This window comes from Porites lutea, chromosome 1 (genome assembly GCF_958299795.1).
Source record: "Porites lutea chromosome 1, jaPorLute2.1, whole genome shotgun sequence".
Classification (NCBI taxonomy): domain Eukaryota; kingdom Metazoa; phylum Cnidaria; class Anthozoa; order Scleractinia; family Poritidae; genus Porites; species Porites lutea.
In genome coordinates, this window is record NC_133201.1 from 30,335,622 (window position 1) to 30,345,488 (window position 9,867).

At 36.8% G+C, this 9,867-nt stretch overlaps 1 protein-coding gene across 3 annotated transcripts in view; it reads right to left on the bottom strand.

The window, feature by feature from the left end:
• LOC140948076 (uncharacterized) overlaps positions 1-7,576 on the bottom strand; it is a 137,769-nt gene extending 130,193 nt beyond the window's left edge. The window contains exons 1-2 of one of the 3 annotated variants that reach the window (XM_073397308.1): positions 7,503-7,576; positions 999-1,095 (exon numbers count right to left, since the gene is read on the bottom strand). The gene's annotated coding sequence lies outside the window, so the exon portion shown is untranslated. Of the gene's footprint in view, positions 1-977; positions 1,096-7,502 lie in introns of all 3 variants that reach the window. The other 2 variants (XM_073397300.1, XM_073397316.1) reach the window with 2 other exon arrangements.
• Between the last annotated feature and the right edge of the window lie 2,291 nt (positions 7,577-9,867).

The following is a 9,867-nucleotide window of genomic DNA, read 5'->3' on the forward strand; positions in this document are numbered from 1 at the left end:
TGGGGAATGGAGCTGAGCACCACCCCATCCCCTTCTCTTCTGTTGACTTTACCTCACGTTTGTTAATAGTTTGTTTGATACACTTGACTGACTGTAATCATATCCTGTTCTTAGATATCAAATATTGGGGAATGGAGCTGAGCCCCACCCCACCCCACCCCCTTCTCTTCTGTTGACTTAACCTCACGTTTGTTAATAGTATGTTGGACACACTTGACTGACTGTAATCATATCCTGTTCTTAGATATCAAATATTGGGGAGTGGAGCTGAGCCCCCTCCCCACCCCTTCCTTCCGTCTGTTTTCCTCTCATGCTGTTCTCAGATTTATCATGCCTGGAACAAACTATTGTTAGTATCACCCTTAGGACATGATGACAAGGTTTATGGAGGGGAGATTGCTTTGAGTTCGGCCCGATGTTTTCTATAAAAGAGTTTTAGGCTAGCTGATACCCCTGGAAATACAGTTCGTAGACAGCAAGTAGTAATGTCTGTGTCCATAGTGCCAAACTGTGGGCTTGATCATTCACATAATTTCAGTTCCCATGAGTTACTGTCAGAAATCTCAGAGATGCTGCAGCATTAGTCTGCGAGCTCTTGCGTTAATTTTCACCCAGGCAATTATCTTATCCAAAATTCAAGAATTTACTTTTTACGAAATTATTTAATAATAATTAGTTAATACAAGTATGCTAAATATTTATAATTATATCAAATGAAATCCCCAACTTACCCCCTGACATTGTCTTCGATCATTGCTGCAGTACTGTATTTCTCCCCTTTAGTCCACCATTCATCCAATCTGTCAGTCAATTCAAATTAATTAGAGATCAAAACAATCTACAGTTCTAGCCCAGTATACAAAATACACTGCAAGGCAGGAAGCCCCCAAAGATGAATAATATCTGTTGCTCCAAAGACTTAATAACCCATGTCCACATAAATAATGAAAGAGCAGTAAATAACAAGAATAAAGTACCTGAAATTCAAGTTTGCAGACTTTATTTCCACATTTTATCACTGCACAGACTGGTTGATTCAGAGAAGATCAACAGTTGTATGAACTTTGCTAGGATAACGTTTTCAAAATCTGATACCTGAAAATAAAATGTTGAAAATAATGTAAGTTATTTTTACTGTTTACTTGTCCAAGCAGTTTAAAATAAATGTACAAACACTTCACTTAAAATGCTGGTAAGCATATTTGTCACACTAATCAGGGATTTCACTAAGATTTCAAGTTAAAGGATATTTAATACAACAAGTAGGCGGGGAATCAAACAGCTAGAGATTTCTTTTGGTTCTATTTTTCTTCTATTTTCCTATGAAAGTAGCCTGGGACCACTTTCATAGTAGATGGGGGAAATCCCCTTCCCCCAGCTCTTAACGACAGTCCTGCTATAATGCTGACAAAACTGCAGCTTAGTTACCAAGTTTGTATTAAAATGTTATCAGTTGTTACTTCTTAATCCATTAGTAACTTTAAGTAACAGTCATTTTGATACAATAAAAACTGTCACCAAATTGTGTTGCTTGTACTGTCACCTGTGACCAGTGACCTGCAATGTAATCCTGCCTCCTCACACCTGACCCCCTCTATGGAAAACTCAAATTTTACACCAACCCCTATACTGCATGCAAGACTGTAAAATGGTAACCTAATCTTACAGGGCTTCAAAAAATATATATATATATATATATATATAAATAATAATCTAAATATTGAAGTGTGGAAATTTATATAAAAGGACATAAACTGACATTAATCAGCCTGAAATTGAAATTGACCATTCTTTTATATATAGTCAACTCAGTCAATTTAACAAATTGACACCAGTTTCTTATGTGTCTGTCCTCTTACTGATGATAAAATGACGTGACGTGTGTCAGAGCAGCTGAGGAAAGACACATAAAAAACTGGCCTCAATTTGTTTTTTACAATAACAAAAGCTCAGAAAAGTCAAATTTGCTGGTAAAAATGAAGAAAACACAACAAAATTTATGACTTTTTTAAACGAGCACAATATTATTATCAATAACTTTTCTCGCTTGGTGATTGGCTACTGAAGACAGACAACCACGTTTCACTGGTTAAAAATTTGACAGGTTGAGTTACGCCACTGCCCTGTATAAATTAGGGATTTATTGTTTTCCAAACTTCTATTCAGAACAGGAATAAAGTTAGCAATGTTTATTGTCTCTGAAAATGGAGGCATTTTTAGGGTATTATAAAGTCATAAACTAGCCCAAGGTTAAAAATTATACAAAGAAAAGATTTGGGAGTAGTTAAAATAACCATGCAAACGAGACTCAATTTGGTTATTTTAACAGCTCCCAAGTTGAAGTGATGTACAGCAAAGCTGTCTGGTGAGAGAGACTAGCCAAGTAGTTTTGAAAAGTTGCTTACCGAAAAGTACAAAGTTTATTTAACAGAAATCATATATGTTACTGTTGTTTACTTCAGTTCATTAAGTCTTGTTCTTCGTCCTGAACAGCATTCAGCTATAATATGAAGAGCGTTCATTCAAACTGAAAGGTGGGTTTTATACACATGCATGTATAGTAGTCTTCAATTCAACTGTGCTTGCAAAGTTTCACTAAGTTTGTTTGTCCTCTTATTTAATTGATAAAACAAACAAACAAATAAACAAAAAGTTTGTTTTCCTTTCGGTAAAAAGAATCCGAAAACACCCACTACTTGTCAAAAGAAAACCATTGCAATCAATGTCTTTATTTTGAATAATTTACTATAGACTTTCAGAACTGTTTTCTTCCCATTTTTGACTTTAAAACCATGTATGAATTAATTAAAAGCTTTATATCTGAATCCGGCGCAGTTTTGAAGCAGTACAGTTTCTAGCAAGTGGTCTTTGCTTTTGGAAACTTAAAGCATTTTTGTTCATCAGTTTCCTCTGCTTGAGATTTTTGAAGAGAATTTAAACAGGATGCAAGTCTTGCATTTGAGAGCCATCTGCATGGCTATTTTTCCTAGTAGACAGAAAGTGAATCTTCTATGAAACTAAACTAAAGAAAAACATCGAAGTTTGGCATTGGTTCGCCAAATGACTCTGTCTTGCATAAATTAAAATTTTACGTGTCTGTCCTGTTATTGATAGTAAAAATTAGCTAAGTCAGCGTGCGAGAAATGATTGATTCAGTTATTGTAAAAATGTCATTTTCTTCCATTTGTTCAGAAACAAAAACAAAAGGAATCATGATAAAGTTCTTTGTTTCACAAAATCAGCAGAGTGGGATATTTAAGTTTAGTAAGAATAAGAATGGTTATATATAGAGGATATTACAGGGTGGCGTGAAGATATGAATTTTATTTTCGAGTGGCAAAACAATATTTTACGAACGAGCGCAGCGAGTAAAATATTGTTTTTATGAATTTTACGAATGGTATATTTTCCAGTAAAACACTCGTGTCTATATAATAAAGACCTTTACTGATGCTGCCAATGGCAACAAGTTTTTCAGGTTTTTACACCCTTATAATTACCAACATTCTCCGTTGATCCTTAAATTACGAGATCAGATCATTCAAGTTAAGCACTGAGGTATGGCTGATAAAACAATTGGTGATTAATGATTTTTGTAGATTAAATTAACTAATCAATCGACAAAATAATATCGAGTAGTATCGAATATCTATCAATCAATCAGCTTTCCAACGATCAATTTCTATTCAGATTTGTTAAGCTTACGTCCGGTTCACTGCAACCAGTAATCATATTATTTCCTCATCAAATAATTTGCAGTACGTAGAACGAAAACATACTCCTGACGGGGCCAGTGTTTTAAATGACAATAAATACACTCTTTCAGCCATTTAGATTATTCAAACAAACCAAGTGTGTAAGTAAACATGCCTGATGAAAGTTTCCAGCTCTAAAAATACAAAATTGAGCCTCTGATCAAATAAAATATCAGCGGAAAACTTAAAACAAATGTGTGATCGACCTCGCAATGGATAGATAAGCCCACAATACAGTCAGGCGATGATGGTCAGAGGATGCTCTAATTTGACAGCTGTGAATTGACCTTTATAAGAATGGCGAATATTCAAATAAATGGACTACGAATATGACAGCTTAGTGTGAGCATATAAAGATGATTGACGGAACAGAAAAACCCAAAATTCCTTTGAAGTTTGCAAAACGTGCAGCTTAAAACAACGAATTTAGCTATAATACATTCTAACACTTAAAGCAATGGTAACCTTGGAAATCGTACTACACACATTTCTGTATTGTTTCTGGAAAGTGTGAGAAAAATTGTTAATCTCTATCAAGTTCATGAAAGATCCGAAAATTATGGCGGTAAAGGCTTTGAAACCTCGTTATTGCTCGCAAAGCCTAAAAAAAGACCCCACTTTTCAAGGGCAATATAATTATCAATGGGAGCATTTCTGTAACAGTATACAGCTGTATCATGCAATGCACAGATTCTGGATTCATCCAGTTTTTAGGCCCTGATTTTTTGGGCTTCGTACGTGTATCAAATTTTTTTTTTCCCTGATTTCAGTTTCAAAGCAAAATTTTAATGGTGGATTTGGTTAATAATCAAAATGGATCGGTGGATTTGCATATACCCCTATTTACCCATTTTAGTAAATATCAGAGATCAACATGCACCACCAAGCATCAGCCAAAAGCGTCTTGTTAAACCCTATTATTGCAGTGCAACGGTTGTAATTGTTTATTACCCATTATTTTAGTGTCCATGGACCTGGTCCATATACATGTAAGTGCAGTCAATTGGACCCGATCAAAAGTGGGGGGTCCATGTTTTGTTTCACCCCACCCACCCCCAATAAAATACAAAGTTGAACCCCACTTAAGGACACCTCATTGTTACAGCCACAGTCTCAGTCAAAATGGTTGGGACACTTTGGGGTCTCCTTGTCCCCTCAATGTTGGTGTACAAGATTTGGTGACCAAACCGCGATAAACAACTTTGAGAGGGACGAGGGGAGAACGAGAAGGGAAAAACCGGCGTTTGGTTAAATTGTCCCAACTATTTTTGTCTGAGACTGTGTCAGGGAGGAATTTGAAGGCGTGTTGACAGATACAGAGGTTAATCTGTAGGTCGGTCACAAGCGACGGGCTTTTGGTTTGTTGGGTATCCATTGTGTTTTGCGAACGTTTCTATAGCAGTGAACTAAGTTATTTGGGCATAACAACATAACACAAAGAATGACCAGTTCGCAGAAATTTCTTGGACAGAGTAGAGTATTGTAAAATCAAAGGAACTGAGTGTGCACTAAACCGTACACAAATAGCTTTCTAGTGGCCGATTGATAGCGTGACAATATAGCACGTGCATACTATCTACGTAAGATTCAGGGTTTTCATATACAGAGAGGCACTCGAATGTGCCACATTTCTAAAAAAAATGTGTGGAGAATAATAGAGAAGGCCTCTTTGCCAAGAAAGAGTGTAGGAACAAGGCTCAAACGGATGCATTTCTAACTTAAGGGCAAGAGGCGAAAGACAGCTGAAAGAGCGATTAAGGGATTTCGAGAGAAAGGGGCAAAGTTTTCCTCAGTTTGGAGGAAAATGCAACAAGCCAGGATTATTCCCAAGACCTATCAGCGAGAACAGTATCCCGCTTTCTAAATTTCTAAAGATACTATATTGACTACAAGCGCGTAAAAAGGGTGTCCAACAATAGTGTAACTGTTTGGTCCAACGCCAAAAAGTTTCTTAATGATATTCCAGGCTACTGCTGTGAAATCGACAACTTTTTATAAGTTGTTTACAACATATGTTAATTTGGCCTTGCGCCAAATGGTGACATCGGTTCTCATTCTTCACCCCAAATATACACCTTCCTGAATAACTCTAAGACAAACTACTGTGCCATAAATGTGGGACATGAGGTACAAAACATGAATCATATAAAATGAGGACACTACCTATCCTTGAAACCTCCAAAAAGGCGTTCTACTCGACGTGTACACGGGTCACCGTACATTAATTCAATTAAGATATTTATAAGTTTCTTTCAGCGAACAATCGTGTCACCATGATCAAAGTTTTAATAACTTGTCTTACATGTATCAAGGCGATATAAACCTTGGCTATTTCAATTAAGTATGAAAGTACCTTATCCTTTTCTTTCTTAATCCATTATATATATCAGAGAGCTCTTAGAAAACACCCTGGTTAGTATGGTGACCCGTTATGGTGACCCGTCCAATCGTGTCTCCACCGGTACAAGATATTCGCGGCAAGATACACAGCCTGCGAAATAATGCGCGCAGTTTTGACTCATCCGTTGTTCACTCTTTAACCCTAATACGTAGAAAGCTTTTTTAATACCGTGGAATGTTGTAATTAAAGACACAAAGACTTCTTTCCTCTATTAATTGTCTTCTCTCTTTCTATCCTTAAAATCTTTAATGTTTTTGCCGAAAAAATGGCTCCGAAACGTGCATATACCTGCCTAGCGATTTCCTGCCACTAGAGCCAACGAGGAGTCACATAACTAAAATTCCTCAAAAACACAGTCTCAGTCAAAATGGTTGGGACACTTTGGGGTCTCCTTGTCCCCTCAATGTTGGTGTACAAGATTTGGTGACCAAACCGCGATAAACAACTTTGAGAGGGACGAGGGGAGCACGAGAAGGGAAAAACCGGCGTTTGGTTAAAGTGTCCCAACTATTTTTGTCTGAGACTGCAGTTTCCCTTGTCCCTAGTCATCATATTTTCTCTGATTTCATCCTGCTTGATATGGACACTCAATTGATACAAACACTTCTAAAAATTGGCCTGAAGTCTGTCAATTTGAAATTATAACCCTTGGCGTTGCTCTAAGCTATTCTTTTATTATGTTTCTCCATTCTTAAATCTAGTGCTGCTGCAACAAATAACTCTGATAAAAAAGCATAAAGGTAATTTACCCCTATTGCTGGTTTGCACGTGACGTCAGAGACTTTCTCTTCTCTGGCTATTTTCATGTGAATTCTTTGAGAAAAAATTCTACTCTACTGACCCCCCAAAATGGCCGTCTTGTCACGTGGTTGCAAACCAAGAATTATATTCAAGTCAATTAATCGATTGCTATTGAATGTTATCGATTATGGCACTCGGTCATTTTTGAGCTATTTTGAAAACATTGCTCATGTGTCAGTGGTATAAGCGTATGTATCTTTGGGCTAAGGCTCGTGAGATCGTAAAAAATGAGAAGCTACAATGCAGAACTAATCAAGACTCCGATGTTACGTACTGCAAACGTCGAGTTACAGCTGTTTTTGTATTGGGGGAGAAACAATGGATGAAATCATATGCGAGGAACAGTGATTGGTCTTAACAAAAGAACTAATTAAATGAACTGCGGACGTCGAAAGGACGAAACCTAAAAGAATTAATCTGCAATCAGGCATACCAACGCTAAAAAGGCAATCTAAACAGCTGACCTAAAGCATGTCCGGTCCCCTAATCAAGCGCCAAACAAACAAATGATATCAGAAAGAACTTAAGTTGTTATATGAACTCACCTTCTTGGCCAGATGTCACTAATGCGAGGGAAACAGAAGAGAAAAGGAAAGGAAAATCCAAAATCGAAAAACCATGCAGACTCGGATGTTGACACCTATAACACGGAAAAAAACGACTGCATAGCATACTGGGATAGGGAAATCCCCGAAATGAACACTTTGGTGTAGATTACACAGTCCAAAGATCACGAGCTATCAGTGGATCTTAAGTGGAATCAGTACTTTCTCTGGCCAGCAAAATTAGTCTCCTGAAAAAGCTAGAAATGTAACTCAGTAAAACCTATATCCTCAGGATCGCGTCTAAGGCTTAACAATGAAATAAAAAAAAAATTATGGTAGCATGATGCCTAGATGTTAGACCAGACTCGGTTATTATTACGTACACGGAAAAAATAAAACATTTACTCAATTAAACGCCGCCTTCTATTCAAATCCCACGGGGGCACTCAATAAAGTTTTACACAGGGAGGCTCCGCCCCGAGGTCCAACCCCTCACTTTGTTATATAACATTTCTGTCTGAAAAGGTACCCCTTTCGTATTCCTTCCACTGACAAATGTTACCCCTTTCAGTCATACCTAGTTTAGAATTTTGCTTCTCTTATAACTGTTGCAGACGAATAAATCATTGCACAAAACCAGAAAATTTTTTCGAACTTTTCACACTCATAAAACTACCTTCTGTATCCTTTTTAGGCCATTTTACGGACCAAATGACAGATTTTCCTACCATTTCATATACTTGAACTGGTAAAATCCCTACCCTTTCATATACCTGAAGCCTGAAAAAGGTACCCCTTTCGGGCGGAGCCTCCCCATATAGGCCATTATAGGGAGTACCCCCTCCCCCTGATCCAAAGCGTACAACTGAATGAAGCACTTCAAAATAAACAGGGTTTTGCTGAATACGTTGAAGATTTGAAGAAGAAATAAAGGACTTTTTGTAAAATTTTAAAATTCAAATTTATTCTTATAATTAAGATTCCTAAACTTTTTGCTTAACTAATTTCTTTACAGGCAACATCCTCTTTTGAAAGGAATTCTAGAAATATGAATCCTACTTATACAAAATCCACATAAAAATGCTATTACAAACTCTCTTCAGTGCTAACAAAATAATCTATAGCTTTTCTTGTATCTACTAAAACTATGGTCCTCTCTAAAAAGAAAACTTAAAATTAGGTATTGATGTTATCCGCCTTTTCGGAAACATTACTCTGCATATTTCCTTATCTAAAAAAAATTGTAAAATTTGTAGCTATATTATAATATCATTAAAACACAAAGTTTTATTTATTCTTCGAAACTCATGACCACTATTTTTCTGTGTGATGCACAAAACGTTGTCTTTAGTTTTTTAAACTGATCATTGGTATATTATACTTAAAAAGAAAAACCACAATATGACCTTACAGTAATTTTATTGTAATCCTGTACAAACGTTTCAACAATGTACCGCCGTTCCTGTTTATGGAGTTATGAGAACAACGTTTCAAGCGGCGTCGCCCGCTGCGGCTGGGTTTTTAACAATGAGAACTGACTGAAATGATCAATTACGAGGTTACATTTCAGCGGAGCTCCCGCGCGCGAAGTTATTATGATGGACTTGACAAGATGGAATATTAGCTAAAATCCCGAGAAGATGGGGTAATTTTAACTTTTATGTTATCCTATATTTTGTATAGGATAATTTTTCCCCAAAAAAATATTCCACTGTCTTCAGTAGAGAACAAATGACGCCCAAAAATTACAAAAAGATTCTATGGTGAGTTTGACTCGCTTTACTTGATTTCCAAAATAATATTCAGAAGTAGAGTAGCATTTCCGAGCGTCTTGTTTTCGAAACAGCTAAGAACAATGCTACCTAGCCCTCCTAACCTTAAACTCCGTCTTAGTATTAAACTGCAAAAACTTCCCCGCTAGAGATTATCGTCTTCATTGTATCGCTCAGTTTTCGTCGTCATCTAAAAGTAGGACGGACTACACACAGCCGAGGATACTATGACGTCACACGTAAGCCTTTGCGTCACAGCATATCTAGCTGTAATAAAGTACACGAATAATGCAATCACACCAGACACACTTCTAGTACGTAGTACAGGCAAACGCCGAGAGTAGTTATTATTGCATTGACGGTTCTGGCTGGCGCTTTGTAAATGGTACATATTTCTAAACGCATGCTCTTGCTCTAATAAAATAACCCTTTTTCTTAGCGTACAGTTAATATCGCGAGAGAAAGCCCGTATAATAATATTTAAGAAACAAAAAATAAACAAACTAACAAGAAAAGAATTAAACTTCTCGATTTTCTCATCGCTGAGCATTTCCAACCTTTCCAAGACTGCATAATAAAGCAAAGAATGTTCA